Source organism: Amblyomma americanum, chromosome 4, assembly GCF_052857255.1.
Source record: "Amblyomma americanum isolate KBUSLIRL-KWMA chromosome 4, ASM5285725v1, whole genome shotgun sequence".
NCBI classification, from domain to species: domain Eukaryota; kingdom Metazoa; phylum Arthropoda; class Arachnida; order Ixodida; family Ixodidae; genus Amblyomma; species Amblyomma americanum.
The window spans coordinates 15,591,926-15,609,935 of record NC_135500.1 but is presented as its reverse complement, the minus strand read 5'-3'; the positions used below and the strand labels follow the sequence as shown (position 1 = coordinate 15,609,935).

At 47.9% G+C, this 18,010-nt stretch overlaps 1 protein-coding gene across 14 annotated transcripts in view; it reads right to left on the bottom strand.

Annotated features, from left to right (window-relative positions):
• Positions 1-18,010, bottom strand: part of LOC144127803 (FMRFamide receptor-like) — a 1,107,197-nt gene that overhangs the window by 92,832 nt on the left and 996,355 nt on the right. The window contains exon 11 of one of the 14 annotated variants that reach the window (XR_013313569.1): positions 4,289-4,484. The exons of the other annotated variants lie outside the window; for them this stretch is intronic. The gene's annotated coding sequence lies outside the window, so the exon portion shown is untranslated. Of the gene's footprint in view, positions 1-4,288; positions 4,485-18,010 lie in introns of those variants that run through there. 14 annotated transcript variants of the gene reach the window in all.

Here is an 18,010-nt window from a genome sequence, read left to right as displayed (position 1 = left end):
TCACTACTTTTAGCACGAACTCCTGTATTCTATGCTCGCCGCCCCCTTCATTAAATGTCATGACTGCAGATTTTTCCTTACTATACTTGAAGCCTAATCTATCTCCCTCTGTACTGCATATGTCTAACAACTTCTGCAGGTATTCCTTGTTGTCAGCCATTATCACTATATCGTCCGCATATATTAGTCCCGGTAATGTCTGTTTAATCAATTCTCCTTGCTTGAAAAAAGATAGGTTGAAACCTAGTCCGCTCCCCTCTAGCTTGGCCTCCAAACCTTGCAGGTACAACATGAACAACAAAGGGGACAGAGGACATCCTTGTCTAAGCCCCCGCTGTATCTCTACAGGCCCTGATACATGTTTTTCCCATTTTATGAGCACTCTGTTACCTTTATATATATCTTTTAGGAGATTAATTACTCCATTTTCCACATCCAATGTGCCCAATATGTCCCACAAATGCTCCTGAGTAACGTTGTCATAGGCTCCCCTAATATCCAGAAATGCTAGCAATAAGGGCCTATGTTCCTTTTCCGCAATTTCTATACACTGTGTCAATGAAAATAGATTGTCCTCCAACCTCCTTTGTTTCCGGAACCCATTCTGTAGTTCCCCTAACACCCCCTCGTTCTCCACCCAAGCCTGCAGTCTATCCTTTATAATCTGCATCCCCACCCTGTAAACCACAGATGTCACTGTTATGGGGCGATAGTTACTTACGTCTGCTTTGTCCCCCTTTCCCTTATATATAATGTTCATTCTACTTAATCGCCATTCATCGGGAACTTTCTCATCCACTATCATTTTGTTCACTACCTGTATTAATGTTTGCTTGGATTTTGGTCCTAACTTCTTTATCAACATAATCGGGATACCATCTGGTCCTGTTGATGTGCCACTAGGAACCTTCTTCTCTGCCCTTTCCCACTCTCCTTGCTCAAGTGAAGCTATTGCTGTAACCGGTCTATCCTCCTTCGATAAATTATGTACCACGTGCTTTGCTGAAAATTTTTCCGTCATCCTTGTTCCTATGTGTTTTATTGCTTCATCCCCTTCTAGTCGAATACCCTCATCTGTAACCATAAACCTTTGTTCTAGCCTAGTTTTATTACTCATTGTATTTAGATGTTTCCAGAATTTTTGGGCTGCTTTTCTATCCTTTTATTTACTTTTGACATCCATTGGGCACCCTTTCTTCTAATTTTCTCATTAATCAAATAGGATGCGTCCCTTCTACACTTTATGAAGGTATCCCATTTTCTGTCTACTTCGGGTTTTGGTTCCCCCCTCTTCTTGGAATATCTGTGTTCCCTGGATGCTTCCTTGCGCTTTTCTATTGCCCTCTTGACCTCCTCATCCCACCAACTCTTGGGTTTGCATCTTTTCCCTTTTAGCTTTACTCGCACCTTAGCTAGCTCTAACTCCAGTAATCGAGTTAATTTGGTATAAGTCCATTCTGTTTCACCATCCTCAAAAATTACTTTCTCGATTTGTTTGGCTGCTACTTCCAATTGCTTTTCTGAGTAAAAATTTCCCCCTGATTGTTTATCTTGATTCAGTCCTACATTGCTTTTTCTTCTGAAGCTCAACTTCATACGCTTGTGGTCACTACCTAGACTTCTGGAACCATCTTCATCTATGCTCAATACCCCTAATCTGTTATACATCTTCTGTGACATTAGTGCATAATCTATCGTCGAGTGCAGAATCCCCGCGTCCCATGTTATGAGCCCTTCACACTTCTCGGTGCTGTTGCATACAACTAAATCATGCCTGTCACACATGTCCTGCAGCATGCTTCCTGTCGAATCCATGTACCCATCCAGGTCTTCTATGTGTGCATTCATGTCGCCTAATATAATTATCTCGCCCTGTCCTCCTAGCTTATCAATGTCGCTTGCAATACATTCTAACATTTTCCTGTTTTCCTCTTTGGCATTAACCCCTGTCCACAGGTATACAAAGCCAAGGAGTGTTTGCCTGCCTGCCACTGTTCCTTTTAGCCGTAAATGTTCCCTGCATCCCAGTCTAACCCTTTGAAAATTCACACTTTTATGAATGAATGCCCCAATTCCACCTCCCTTTCTGCTGCCCTCTGTTCTATTGCAATATTCCCATGCGTAGTCTGGGTTACAGGGTGGTTGCTCCATGTCTCTAAGATGTGTTTCCGCTAAACCATATACCATTAATTCCTCCTGTCTGAACTGTTCTTCTATTTCCTCCCATTTCAGTCTATTCCTGCCACCTTGCATGTTAATGAAACCTATATCTGAATTAACTTGGCCCTGGCGTCTCTTTCTTCCCCTATGGTTCCATTGTCCGTTTGATCTTAATTCTTCCTTCTCTACACTGGTTCCTTCAGAGCTCTGGGTCCCCCCAAAAAAGCTGTTGCCTGGCGACCTATCCTACTACCCACCTTCTTGCCAGTGGAACCACCGTAGTGGATGCCATACTGTGCAAAAGGGTGGGGCCTAACCTCGTACACTTCCCTGTTGACCTCCATCACCTCGTATCTTAGTCGTCGACTCAATAGCCTAATTATTCGATTAGTCTCCACGACCCTCCTTTCCGTTTCGCGAGCCTGCCTCTGGACCTCTGGGATTGTGCATATGGTCACATGCACACTCTCAGAGGCCTCTCTAAGCCTATGCATCCCCACCTCCAACTGCGTCTCAAGATTCTGGCTCCTCCCCTGCAGTACATCATTGAGACCAGCATGGATGACAACAAGGTGTTCGCCATCCATGCTGCCCACCACCACCTCCCGGGCTCTGGCCATTGCATCCACCATGCACTTTCCCGACTGAGCCTCCACCTGCACCCGCCTGTCTGCCTTCACTGCCGTCAGAACGCCTCCCTCAACCCTCGCTACATTCGAGTCCCCGACCACCAGAACTCTCCTGCGCCCCAAACGTTCGCTTCCTAATTCCATCTGTTGGCCTCCGGATCGCTCTAGCTGACTCTCCTGCCGCTGTACGCTATTGTCGCGAGTTTCCATGCCCGCTTTAACCTTTTTCATTTCGTTCTCATTTTTCTCACTCAATGCTCGCTGCACTACAGCACTGTACGATCGACGAGCCTCGTCCCCCACCTGACCCTTCTCCGAACTGGGGTGCCCAGCCGGCCGCGACCTGAGCGCTTCAACCTGTTTTTCTAGCTGGGTCCGCTTTTCCCGCTCTTCTTTAATCTCGCCCACCATTCGCTTCAACAGAGCGGCATTATTCTCCTCCTTTTTAATCAAATCGGCGACCTGAGCTTCCAGCTTAATCCGTGCCTCTCGTTCGACCTGCCGGTCCGCATTAAGTGCATTAAACCCAGCTTCCCATTCCCCTTTTAACGCATGAACGGCGTCCCCAAACCGCTTGCACATCTTGCACACGAAGCTAGCCTCATCCGCCTCGGCTAAGCTCCCGAACCCTGTCTCATCTAAGTAACACCAACGGTCGCACTCCTGGCACTGTACTAACTCCCCGTCCATGTCCTCCTTAACTTTCCTAGCTTGCCGACCCATCGTCCGGCCGACTACGCCTTGTGAAAGCCCGCCAAAATACCTACGCGTAAAAACCCGCCAAGAATATTACACAAAACTTCGGCACTACGCAACGTAAAAGCCCGCCAAAATTCATAGAGAAGAAACCTTCGGCACTAGTCAACGTAAGAGCCCGCTAAAACTCCTGCACAAAAACCTTCGGCACTGCGCAACGTAAAAGCCCGCCAAAATTACTACACAAAAAACCTTCGGCACTACACAACGTAAAAGCCCATCAAAATTCCTACACAAAAACCTTCGGCACTACGCAACGTAAAAGCCCGCCAAAAATCCTACACCAAAAACTTTCAGCAATACGCAAGGTAAAAGCCTTCCAAAATTTCTACGCAAAAACCTTCGGTACACACACTTCCGCTAGCCTTTCTACCCTTAACTCGGTTTAAAACTACTGCCCGAAAGAATGTACAAGCGCAAACACCAAAAGGCACTTAGCTTCAGACGTAGTCGCTGGAGCTCCGAAAAAAAGCGTCCGCCTCCGAACTGCAACACGCGAGCTGTGGCAACGCAGCGCCATCTATGTTGTGGAGATGAAAGTAAGTGTAAATAGCTTGCGCTGAGGTACGATTGGTGGCGTTATGACCGCGTTCGGTTTGAGTTTAGTATTATGAAGTTCTATATTTTCCAAAGCGACTCAGGCTGTGGGGGAGGCCGAAGGGGAGGGCATCGGTGATTTCGGCAACCTGTCGTTCTGTAACGTGCACTGACATCGTACAGGGGATGCATATTTGTATTTCGATTACCGGCAGACTAAACCTTTGAAGACGTTAACTAGTTTGAACGTGGAGCTGGGGATAACAGGACGGTTTCGCCCCTGCAGGCGGCAGCGTTGGTGCAAACCTTCGCGACCTCTTCGGGCTTCAGACGGGCAGGCAGCGGTGACCGGACCTGTGCGCGTCAGACTGCGATGTCGTTGAACTCGCACAGCCACAGCGCCTGCAATGTACGCGTGTGTGTGCTGTTGTGGTCAACGACGCAAACGGAGACGCAGACCTCTACTATGACCTCTCATGTCTTTTTAATCGAAAGCTTCACTGGGCCAGCTGCGGCGCGTCAGGCGTCCGCCGGATTTAAAATAAAATTTCCCTTCCAGAAACTGAATGGTCGCCTTGGCAAAAAGCTGTAGAAAACAGCTTGACAAAGCCCCAGGAAACCAAAACATGTCATGGCAGCAGTAAACAGACCCGCCGCGGTGGCTCAGTGGTTAGAGCGCTCGGCTACTGATCCGGAGTTTCCGGGTTCGAACCCGACCGCGGCAGCTGCGTCTTTATGGAGGAAAAACGCTAAGGCGCCCGTGTGCTGTGCGATGTCAGTGCACATTAAAGATCCCCTGGTGGTCGAAATTATTCCGGAGCCCTCCACTACGGCACCACTTTCTTCCTTTCTTTTTTCACTCCCTCCTTTATCCCTTCCCTTACGGCGCGGTTCAGGTGTCCAAAGATATATGAGACAGATACTGCGCCATTTCCTTTCCCCAAAAAACCAATTATTATTATTAGCAGCAAACAGAAACGAATGAACAAATTATGAACATTACAAAAGTGCACGTCATAATAAAAGCTTATAAACGCATACTTTAGTATAACAAAACATATATAATTATAATTGGTTTTGGGGGGAAAGGAAATGGCGCAGTATCTGTCTCATATATCGTTGGACACCTGAACCGCGCCGTAACGGAAGGGATAAAGGAGGGAGTGAAAGAAGAAAAGACGAATAGGTGCCGTAGTGGAGGGCTCCGGAATAATTTCGACCACCTGGGGATCTTTGACGTGCACTGACATCCCACAGCACACGGGCGCCTTAGCGTCTCGCCTCCATCGAAACGCGGCCTCGGTCGGGTTCGAACACGGGTACATGTGCGCTGCATGCTCTGGAATTCCCAACATTGTAGCAAAAACGCGGCGCTGAAGCTATAGGCCTTCGGCGTTCATTGTGTTCATTGCCGGTGGCGTTGAAAGCGTTCTGGACTCCGAAGATTTTGAGGAAAGGAATGCGCATAACTGGCTCGTTGGGTCAGTGGACGCGTCCATCGCGCTTTTAGGTACGTGGCAGTCGTGAGGGAGAGCTGTACACCCATTTTTAATAATAATAATAATAATTGGTTTTGGGGGAAAGGAAATGGCGCAGTATCTGCCTCATATATCGGCGGACACCTGAACCGCGTCGTAAGGGAAGGGAGAAAGGAGGAAGTGAAAGAAGAAAGGAAGTGAGAGGTGCCGTAGTGGAGGACTCCGGAATAACTTCGACCACCTGGGGATCTTTAACGTGCACTGACATCGCACAGCACATAGGCGCCTTAGCGTTTTTATAGGGGAAAAACGCTAAGGCGCCCATGTGCTGTGCGATGTCAGTGCACGTTAAAGATCCCTAGGTGGTCGAAATTATTCCCATTTTTAATAAAACTAGAATCCTGTACAAACACAAACTAACAAGGGAAATCAATGAAGCGTTTCATATTCATGAAAACATTGACTCATGCGTGAGCACCCCCTCTGTAACAGTTCATGACTGTGAATTAATGTATCTGGATTCAAGTGATTGGTGTATCCCTGCCGCTTTTGGTGTTGCGCACGCGCCCGTGGTTGTCAAAGGAGTTTATATTGCGTTTTTTTTCTTACAAACGCTCAGTTAGTCAGCGCCGGTCCTGTTGTCTTCTTCTTTCTTTGTCCCTCGTCTCAGCGCTGTTATTCCCAGCAGTATGTAAGTACCAACTCGCTCAACTCTCCGTTTTATTGAAGGGAGAGAGATGTGAGATGCATGCATCAGCGCTGACAGCGTTGTGGAAGACACACGGCACTGCAGCAGTAGGCCGCAGTGCTCATTGAGTGGTCGACCTCTCGCGATGAACCATTAACTGCCACCTGCCAGGTTGGGCGCACTGCCTCTCCACTGCGCAAACGCACTCAACGTTACAGACGCCAAGCCGCGTCTAGTAGCCCGATACAATACAGGTTTCGCTCTCTAACCAGGTTTAGCAGTAGTTGAACAAATAATAATAATAATTGGTTTTTGGTGGAAAGGAAATGGCGCAGTATCTGTCTCATATATCGTTGGACACCTGAACCGCGCCGTAAGGGAAGGGATAAAGGAGGGAGTGAAAGAAGATAAGACGAATAGGTGCCGTAGTGGAGGGCTCCGGAATAATTTCGACCACCTGGGGATCTTTAACGTGCACTGACATCGCACAGCACACGGGCGCCTTAGCGTTTTTCCTCCATAAAAACGCAGCCGCCGCGGTCGGGTTCGAACCCGGGAACTCCGGATCAGTAGTCGAGCGCCCTAACCACTGAGCCACCGCGGCGGGGGATAGTTGAACTGCAGTTAATTGTTTAATACAAACATCCTCTTTTCCACCACGGCGTGCTTGAGGTCTCCACCGATATTTAAGACAGTTACTGCGCCTTTTCTTTCCTCTAATACCACAACGGAGGCGCACAACGGCCAATTCAGAGAGCAGCGTCACTGCAGCCCGTTCGTGATCACTTCGAACGGCGGATGAGCTGTTTTAAGAAGACTCCTATACACTCCGAGCAATTAAATCTGTCCAAAGTGCAAGACGACACGCCAAACGGGCCATGGGGTTCCATGGACTCCCTGGCAGCCCTGCAACACGCTGTCGCGTTCCACTTTTAAAGGTGAATCTTAAGCGTCCGAACTTTTTTAAGAGCGTTAGCTTTTATTCATCACGTTTCTCGATTTATTCGGGTCTTCAGAAAAACTTTTTGGGCTAGTTGGTGCATTTTGGACCACGGAAAAGGGGCAGCGCAAAAGCATGCAACCACACAAGAGGAAAGAACAAGCGCTTGTTCTTGAAACAAGAACAAGACAGAGAACAAGACACAGAGAACAAGAACAAGACACAGAAACAGAAACAAGAACAAGACACAGGGCTTGTGTCTTGTTCTTTTTTCTTGTGTGGTTGGATGGTTTTTCGCTGCTCCTTTTCCTTGGTTTATAGGGGTCTGCTACCACCTCTCTTCTGCTTAAAATTTTCCAAGTCCGACATGGTGGCCTCCATAGTAAATCGGTATAGCAGCCTAATTTGTGATTCATTGGTGACGTCATTAGTATATTGAATCGGTGATTGATTGGTGAGGTCACTTATTTTGCGACGTCATAATTAACTGGTCAGGTGATTATGTTTTATCGCTTATAACAAATTATTGAGGCAAACATAAAACAAACTATATATTTGGAATCCAATAGATAAGTAGAACACGTTAGACGCCAATTTTATCAAATGAAGTTAATATGTAGTTATTTTAAGGCATAAATTTTAATCCTTATTATTAATTAACCGAGGACGTCATGGTCTAACTAATGGCATGCTCGTAATGGGGTCGATGAGTAGAACATGTTAGATACCAATACCTCCTAATTAGGTTAATATTTAGTGGTGGTTCGGATTAACATGGCGGCCGTCAGGGACGTCAGCGCTCGGCAGGTCACAATATCATGTAGTTTTGAAGAACTTCTAGTTGGGCTAGTTGGTGCATTGCTTTGAAGAACCGCGTAGTGCGTTCAAAAGAGACAAACGCAGGAAAAGGCCAAGGATACGGAATTTCATACGTCATGGCAACCGGGCCCCTACCGCCTTGAGGTAGGGAAAACTGGCCCTCCAAAGGGTCTAAAAACTTTTTCGGGTCACATAGGTAAAAAATATCCGACCTCGAGGCGGTAGGCGCTCGCTCGTAGTGAGGTATGGAAAAGTAGCCTAATCAACGTGGTAATTCATCGCATGGACGATAGATTGCGCTACACAACAGCTAACACTCGTTACTACATCCTCTTCCAGACGGTGGCGGCATATTTTAACGCGGCATCGTTATGGGCCCCGTGTCGCAGAAAACCCGGTGTCGTCGGCGTCGGCGGCGTTGGCCGTGAGCGAGAAATCCCTCCTCCTCCTCCTCCTCCTCGCATTTTATGCCACTGCCTCAACAGATAGCGCGCGACGGCAGCGCCTCCCGCTCGACTCGTTCGGGCGCAGCGGGGCCGTGCGGGCTCGCAGGAATCACGCGGTGAGCGGCGAACGCAGCGCACATCGAAAGCGCGTTCACCACGAAGCTTGCAGCTTGCTGCCCGTTTGTTATGCTGGCGTTCGTGGCATCGGGTTTAATAATAATAATTGGTTTTTTGTGGGGAAAGGAAATGGCGCAGTATCTGTCTCATATATCGTTGGACACCTGAACCGCGCCGTAAGGAAAGGGATAAAGGAGGGAGTGAAAGAAGAAAGGAAGAAAGAGGTGCCGTAGTGGAGGGCTCCGGAATAATTTCGACCACCTGGGGATCTTTAACGTGCACTGACATCGCACAGCACACGGGCGCCTTAGCGTTTTTCCTCCATAAAAACGCAGCCGCCGCGGTCGGGTTCGAACCCGGGAACTCCGGCTGTCGTGTTCCACTCTTGAAGGCGAAGCTTAAGCGTCCTCCATTTTTTTTTCTTTCTGCGACGCAGAAGGCCAACGCACTGATCCCTAAAATCGCTCACCGCGGCTAGTAAAGCCTGCGCTTTAAAAAAATTTCTGAGGGCACTTAAGTCCGCTTATGTGCGAAAGCGCGCAATTTTTTACAACGCGGGGTTTTTTTCCCACGATGGCAGTACGCGCTGTATTTGCTCTCTTGGATTTTTTTTTGCCGCCGCGGTGGCTCAGTAGTTATGGCGCTCAGCTGCTTTACCAAAAGACGCGGGTTCGATCCCGACCGCGGCGGTCGAATTTCGATGGAGGCGAACTTGTAGAGGCCCGTGTACTGTGCGTTGTCAATGCACATTAAAGAACCCCATGTGGTCGAAATTTCCGGAGCCCTCCACTATGGCGTCCTTCATAGCCTGAGTCGCTTTGGGACGTTAAACCCTCAAAAATAAAAAATATTGTAATTTTTACTATATTTTTCTTTGGTTTATTTTTATTTTTGTAATAATTCCTATTATATTAATTTATATTTTCATTGTTCTTATTTTCTAACTATGTTGACATTTTTTGTATTTTAAATTTTATTTTGAACTATTCTTTTGAAATTTTTTCTTTTTCATTTTTATTTTATTTGTTTCAGTTTTGATGACGTCATTTGATTGACAGGAGATGAGGACACTTCCGGCGGACTCAGGAAAGTAAGGCTTTCTCTTTAAAGGGACCAAATACGCGTGGTTTTCTTTTTAAAGTTAAAGCTTTACAACTCCCCTGCGTGGCTTCTTCGCCGTGTGTATCCACCGCGGTGTCTCAGTGGTTAGCGTGCTCGGCTACTGATCCGGAGTTCCCGGGATCGAACCCGACCGTGGTGGCTGCGTTTTTATGGAGGAAAAACGCTAAGGCACCCGTGTGCTGTGCGATGTCAAAGCACGTTAAAGATCCCCTGGTGGTCGAAATTATTCCGGAGCCCTCCACTACGGCACCTCTCCCTTCCTTTCTTCTTTCAATCCCTCCTTTATCCCTTCCTTTACTGCGCAGTACAGGTGTCAAACGATATATAAGACAGATACTGCGCCATTTCCTTTCCCCCCAAAAACAAATTACTATTATTATTGACAACCTGAAAGTAGCCCTCCTAGAAAAAGAGATCACATACATGTATGGGTCATTATTATTCTACTGTATTCGAAACCACCTTAAACCATTTCCTCAGCCATCACAGCTCTCATCATTTACCTTTTTTTGATGTTAATTGTTGTCTCACTTACGTCATCCTTTTACCTGCTTTTAGCGCCTCATTAAATTTTTCGCTGTTATCATTGCCTCATTTATGCCTTTTTTACCTGCTTTAATTTCTTGCCTCACTTAATTTATGGCTGCGTTTAAGGCGCCCGTGTGCTGTGCGATGTCAGTGCAGGTTAAAGATCCCGAGGTGGTCGAAATTATTCCGGAGCCCTCCACTACGGCACCTCTCTCTTCCTTTCTTCTTTCACTCCCTCCTTTACCCTTCCCTTACGGCGCGGTTCAGGTGTCCAACGATATACGATACAGATACTGCGCCATTTCTTTTCTCCCCAAAACCAATTATATTGATTGTTGGCCTGCATTCTTTTTATACGTTTTACTTTTTCATGTTTTCACCTTTTTATGAATATTTGCCGTGTTAATTGTTTCCCCATCTAAATCATATTTTGCTTCTTTTTAAACCAATTTTTTTCACTCCTTTTTATGCGTCATTTTTTTTTTCATTTATGTTTATGCCTCGCTTCTCCCTTCTTCCCGTGTTTGCTGTGTTGGCGTTTGAATTTCCTGACTCAGCCCTGAACAATTTGCGATCTTTCGTGCTGGTTTTCTTCTTGTCGGAATCGAGCACTCCCAGAATGTATTATCAAAACGTGGCAACTAGAGATTGTCCCCTTGATATCTGTTTTGTATGTGCGCTTGCGTGTAAATGCCCTTCTGTTAAATATAAGGCACGGATCTGACATGTTCAAAATAAAGTAGACAGTTCTGCGCAATTGTGTGTGTGTGTGTGTGTCGTCTCTGTGTCCTTGTCTGCAAGAGCTGTGATTCCATGATGTTCTTCCAAAGCAAGCGGTCGCCCCGCGGCTTATATCCTCTGCCGCGGCGCAGCCGCTAAGAGCACAGCGTATGCGCCTTTATTAAAATCATCGGCGCCTAGAACTCTGTTAACGCCTAGGCGTTGACAATGCCCGGCCAACAATTTTTCGCCAGTATGAACCAACGCCAGTGAATAGAATGACGCCAACAGCTTTCGCTTTGTATATCGTGGATTAGCTGGGCTGAGATTTCGAGCCTTCAGCGTGGCGGCGGCACGTGACGGTGGCGACGCAGCCACGGCGCGACGGCGCCGCCACCGTCACGTGGTCGGCCACGTGGTTGGTCACGTCACCAGGGACGTGGTGCGGAGCAGCTGCTGCTGCCAGCGGCGCGGCACGCCGGCGAAACCGAGCTGCAACAGCTGTGCGCATGCGCCATGTCAAGTGGGACGAAGATGAAGAAGGAAAGCCCAGCGAAACGGAGCGGCGAAAGACTGACTTTGCAGTTCAACACAGCAAGTTCCACTCGGCCAGATGTAGCTATCGCGTCTCTCCAGGTTTAACCAGAGCTAAACCACCACCAATTTTTGTCACAAAATTGAGGAATAGGTTTAACTACACCGCTTTTAATTAAGGCAACTGATATGGGCTCACAAGTATTTTTAAAGCGAAAGCTTTATTTCCCGCAAACTCGCGATTTCACCGTGGCGGTACTCCATCAAGGCACATGACGTCACAACGCGCGCCTCCCCGCGGAAGGTTACTGTGCTCCGCGCGCTCGCCGCGCCATCTGGCATGACGTCACACCGCGCCGCTCGCCGCCGCCTCCGTTTGGTAGGACGTGACACCGCGTTCCTCGTCGTCGCGCTCGCCTACGCTCGCTTCGACAGCTGCGTCGCATGCGTGATAAGATGTCACAGGATTGAAAAGGAGAGCTGGCGTGCGACGCAACCACAGTTGAGGCGATAGTATGGACGGCGACGATTCTGATAAGCTGGAGAAGGCCTGGAATCGACAGCGGAACGAGATGAAGAGGAAACGAATCGCCCAGGAAACAGACGAACAGCGCGCCGAACGACTGGCTAAACGCCGCCGTGAATATGCCGCCGCGAGACAGGCACGTTTAACGTCCGGGGTCTCGACCGCTAGCCATGGAAAGAAAAATGGTAGGTGTAACGTTAAGAGATCGGAAGCGGGCAGAGTGGGTGAGGGAACAAACACGGGTTAATGACATCCTAGTCGAAATCAAGAGAAATAAATGGGCTTGGGCAGGGCATGTAATGCGAAGGCAAGATAACCGCTGGTCCTTAAGGGTAACGGAGTGGATTCCAAGAGAAAGTAAGCGTAGCAGGGGGCGGCAGAAGGTTAGGTGGGCGGATGAGATTAAGAAGTTTGCAGGCAAAGGGTGGATGCAGCTGGCAAAGGATAGGGTTAATTGGAGAGACATGGGAGAGGCCTGTGCTCTGCAGTGGGTGTAGTAAGGCTGATGATGATGATGATGTCTCGACCGCTAGCAGCAGCGAAAGCAGCCGGAGGAGAGACCTGAGTCCTGCTTCACTGAAGACGGCCCGTGATGAACGAAGGAATGCGCCCAAGAGACTTCAGCGGCGGGCTCAAGAAACCGAACAACGTGCCATTAACCTAGAGAATAGGCGTAAGAGTGACGCGACCCCTTCAGTCCTTGGATAGCCTCGGTGCTGAAATCAGACATGGACCTACGGGTCATACTCGACGCTTATGCGTGTGCTTCATACGTTGTGGAATATGCGAACAAGGCCAACCGGGGAGTTTCATACTTGCTTTCGCTACATATATCCTGGCATAGCCGAGCTAAGCCACTGCCATTTTTGTCTGTGCTCCTCTAAGAGCTGTGGCTTGAGTCCGGGTAAGTTCATTGGTGTGGACGTGGTTAAACGCGTCTGTTTTCCCTTTTTTTTCTGGAATTATTTCTGTTTGCACGTATTCAAGTAAAACTTGAAGGGTATAGCACTAAGGCGTGCATTTAATCATGAAAATAGGTAAATTGCATGTGAAAGTGGCCTCGCCTACCGGATCCCACTGTCCTGTGGCCTCACGTATTTAGTACAGACTGCCGACGCATTCATGTGGGCCTCAGCACGCTAATTACTTGATGAATAAGGTTAAAAACTTTGCTAAGCATTGCGCTTCCTGTCAATGTACTCTGTATTTTTTCGATGCCGTAGTGGTTATTGTACATTTCGATAGGCGCACTAGGGAGGTAGCTGAAGCATTCCACATTATCAGAAAAAATGATGGACGCGTTAGCATGCCATCTCTGATGCTAACTTCATGGGAGATGAACGTACTTCACAGTGCATAGCGATTCAGCGGTATGTTCACGTGCTTTTGAAGCGGGTTTTCAAGTTTCATGAAAGCATCTGGAGTTGACGTTGCGCATGTGCGCAGATTTACTGTTGTATAAACTAAGTGCCTACTTCCAATAAAACTAAGTTGCAAAATCAGCGCCATTCTGTGTCCCTTCTTTTACTCTGTCCTGTTTTTTGCGCTGTTGAACCATTATGAATTCTTACCAACTCTCCTAATCTGCACTTCTTAAGTAAATTTCCTCTTCACGCGACTGTAAATTCAAACCTAGCCTACTGATTAGCCATCCATATTATCACATCGATTCCTTAATTCATAAAATCAGAACAGATTGGAACGATTTTCCAGCCTCTATAGTATCCATCAATGAGCCACGTTTGTTCAAAACACCCATTTCTAATGATCTGTTAGCCCTGTAGCAATTCATTAGATATATTTTGGGTGCTTGCACCAACTCTTTGAGTGATGGGCCGTAGCTCGGCTATGCCAGGATATACGTCGCGAGAGGTACGTTTCCGTGGCTGAGCTTGTTGTGGTCACTGTATGTTTAGAAATGAGAGACATTGGGTATACACATCTTTTATTCATTTTGCTTGACAGAGACGAAGACTGGCCGATGATCTTCGAAGTAGCATGCAGTGGTCTCAATTTTGTCGCCACAGTATTTCGATTTGGTAGAGCCTCGTTAGTATACAAGCTCTATAGTAGTTGCCCATTGTGTAGTCTGGACGTTGAGGGTCCCAAGCTAAATTAAAATCAAACTTTTCTTTCATACACTTGCTAACAGAGTCCTGTTTCCTGTTGAAATCAACCGAAGTCGCACACAACTCTGAAACCGTGCCGTAGGCTGGCATACACGTAGACGCTCTCAATCATAGTGTCGCTGTCCAGAAGCCCAACACAGCAAACTTCACCATTATTCACCATGATCGAAGGGAGATGTTTGACAGCGGTGATACCTTGTCTCACGTACACACACACTCCAGCGTTCTTATTTGGTTCAAGCCAACTGTCAGGCGACAACCTCAGGATGGGAAGAGGTAATCTTTTCTTGTCTATGCTGCCGTTTCGAAGCGGCTGGACTCTCCTTCTCTGCATGCATGTCGAACGTTGGGATACAGACGCCCGCTACATCTCCGCCTTTCATACGCAATCCTGCGCATGCGACGCGGGGTTCGGGTGATAGAGCGGCGGGCGGCGAGGCGGCGGCGAAGAACGCGGCGCAGGTGTGGGGTCTCTCTGGTTACCATGGCATCGGCGCATGCGCGCAACTGCTCATCCGCTTGACGCCACGCTCGGCTTTGACGGTGGAGCGGGCGCGCGGCGGCGGCGAAGCGCACGCCGCACTTTGCTCCTCTTCGGTTGCCATGGTAACGGCGCATGCACATAACTGTCCTCTCCCAGCCACCGCGAAATGCTGGACTGGTAGCCCAGTGTAGCTCTGCTACAAAAAAAAAATTGACCATTGATGGATGGATGGAAGGTAGGAGCGTCCCCTTTGAAATGGGGCAGAGGTAGTTGCCACCATGCTCAGTTTTTTTTTCCTTTATTTTTTTTACCTCTGCTGTAAGTTGTTAACAAAATTCGCCATTTTCTTTAAAATACCCCTTCCTACACTTTAAAACTTATGTCACCTTTCTGCTTTTGAGCCACCAATTCTCCAATCGCTTTTTGCGCCGCGGTGGCTCAGTGGTTAGGGCGCTCGACTACTGATCCGGAGTTCCCGGGTTCGAACCCGACAGCGGCGGCTGCGTTTTTATGGAGGAAAAACGCTAAGGCGCCCGTGTGCTGTGCGATGTCAGTGCACGTTAAAGATCCCCAAGTGGTCGAAATTATTCCGGAGCCCTCCACTACGGCACCTCCTTCTTCCTTTCTTCTTTCACTCCCTCCCTTATCCCTTCCCTAACGGCGCGGTTGCGCGGTTCAGGTGTCCAACGATATATGAGACAGATACTGCGCCATTTCCTTTCCCCAAAAAACCAATTATTATTATTATTATTATTGCTAATTTTTACAGCAGATTTATTTACATGGCTATTGTTATCTCTAAACCCCAAGGCCTCAGGAGAGTGAATGTGCCTGCATCGACATTGGGATGGATACCATCACATTTTAGAATGAGGTGTTCTATTGTTTCTACAGATTTACCACACACACACAGCACATGTGTCGTCTTCTTCGTTAAATTTCTTTTTGTAGCTGCGCGTTCCAAGACCCGTGACCTAGCTTCAAAAAGGAGGGCACTGCATCTTGAGTTATAAAAAGTTTCCTTCCTGATCTGCCTTTTCCAGCATCGATATAGTTCTACACTATGCTTCTTTTCCATTGAATCTATCCAATTTTTACCTTCGACGTTTTTAACCTGTCGTTTAATGCTCTTTCTTTCTCTCTCCTCGTCTCCGGCAAACTTACTGGCCAGCTTTCTAGTTCGTTTCCGCAACTGTGAGTCAACGCTCTTTCTGTACATGTATTTAAATACCTTAGCTGCCCACCTGTTATCGTCCAATTTACTCAGGCGTTCTTCGTATAGTACTTTACCCTGAGCTTCCCGTGCTTTGAACGACGTCTAGCCCATATCCCCCTGTACTGCCTCGTTTGTGGTTTTCCCGTGGGTACCATGGATGGATGGATGGATACGGCTGAACCCTTTACATCGGGCGGTGGCTCAAGCCACCTAGCCATGTCTTGTGAAATTTTACTCCTGTCTTGCTTTTAGCCACCAGTCAGATAACCTTCACTTGGTTACTTCTAACCTCTTAAAATCCACTTTCCCTTCACTATCCCTAAACCCCAATGCCTTGGGTAAGTCAGCCCCATTTTCGGAAAAGCGAGCGCCGCCTGTCGTGCAAACAGGGAAGCTCCGCTGGCACTTTTGGTTGGACAGTGGTTCTCGACCAAACGTGTGCAAGGCAGCGTTCAGCAGTTCACGTGCGCTTGTTTTGTTGTTTTAGTGCTGTTTCTTTGCCGGAAACGTGCGTTTGACCACGAAAGAGGATGAGAACATCCCATGTCCGCTTTAGAAACGGGATGGAGCGAAGAGTTTTTACGCTGTAGCCTGAAAAAGACCATGTGTGGCAATACCTACGCTGTACTACCTCAACGGAACGCCGAATGGCCAAATGAAAACGGGCATGAATATGCGCCTACGCGCGGGCGAGTGCAACAATATGATGGGATCCACTTTCTTAATGCGCACAGACGTTTATGTTCGCGCTTCCTTGAAAAGGCAGGAGTTTCTGCTAACTTCATGCACCACCTTTTGCCGCAGGCCACACTTAACTGATTAGAAAACGACCCGTTGTACTATCTCAATCGCGGCTTGTGCTGATACGTCAGAGCATTACTTTGCGTGCTAACAGGCCGGTGGAGCGTTAGAATGCGCGAACATAGGCGAGGTTACGCTCTCTAGCGTGCTTTCGCTGTTGAGATAGCACAGTTTGACATTGTAGCATTTATGGTGAATGTTCTTACTAGAATAAATAATTTGGCTGTCACCGAATACGCACGTTTGTCGATGCCAAAACTCTTCTAGAACGACCGAGCTGTGCGCACTTGGCTGCAAGCGCAAAATGTAGCAGGAAAACCCGTTTCGGAACATGCTGGATGCGCGCATTACTGGCCCCATTAGCGGCTTTGTCTTTTGCGCCTTGTATCTTGTCGCGGCTTTTATTACGTCCAAGTATCGCTGTTGGAAAACGCGTGGTTAGTTTAGATAGAAACGCGTTGCAGTTACATGGCAGTTACGGGGCAGTTACAGCTCACACCAGTCGCCGCACTAAAGCGCTGGAATGCACGGCCGGCTCATGTTTTCCAACCAAAACCAAATCGCCCACAGAGGGCGCTAGCTGCGCCTTCACCGCGCATGCCCAGAAAATTTACCGCAAATGGTCAATTCTAGCCTTTCTCATCGTGGAGAGTGTTAATAATAATAATTGGTTTTGGGGGAAAGGAAATGGCGCAGTATCTGTCTCATATATCGTTGGACACCTGAACCGCGCCATAAGGGAAGGGGGAAAGAAGGGAGTGAAAGAAGAAAGGAAGAAAGAGGTGCCGTAGTAGAGGGCTCCGGAATAATTTCGACCACCTGGGGATCTTTAACTTGCACTGAAATCGCACAGCACACGGGTGACTTAGCGTTTTTCCTCCAAAAAAATCGCAGCCACCGCGGTCGGGTTCGAACCCGGGAACTCCGGATCAGTAGTCGAGCACGCTAATCACTGAGCCACTGCGGCGGGTGTGGAGAGTGTTGCTTTTATATAGTATCTGGTGTTCAACGCTCTGAAGTGGCATAAGGGCTTTGATGGTCGCCGTAGTGGAGGGCTCCGGATTAATGAGACTACATGGGGACTTTGAACATCCGCTCTTAATGGACACTACACAGGCTCTTTTGCAATTCACCTTCATTGAAATGCGGCCTGTTACCGATCTCTCGGCCTTGCAACCAGTAGCCTAATGCCAGAGGAAGTGAACCACCATGGCAGGTTGGTCCCTGAGAGTAGGCGTAAGCAGGAAATTTCTTGCCGCATGCGCACAACGTATCTGCAAGACCTCATATACCAGGTGGACGAGCAGGCTTAAGCCAAGTATCAAAAATTACATCGCGGCACAGTAGGTGAGGTAGGGTTCCCAATTTGGATCGTTTGCA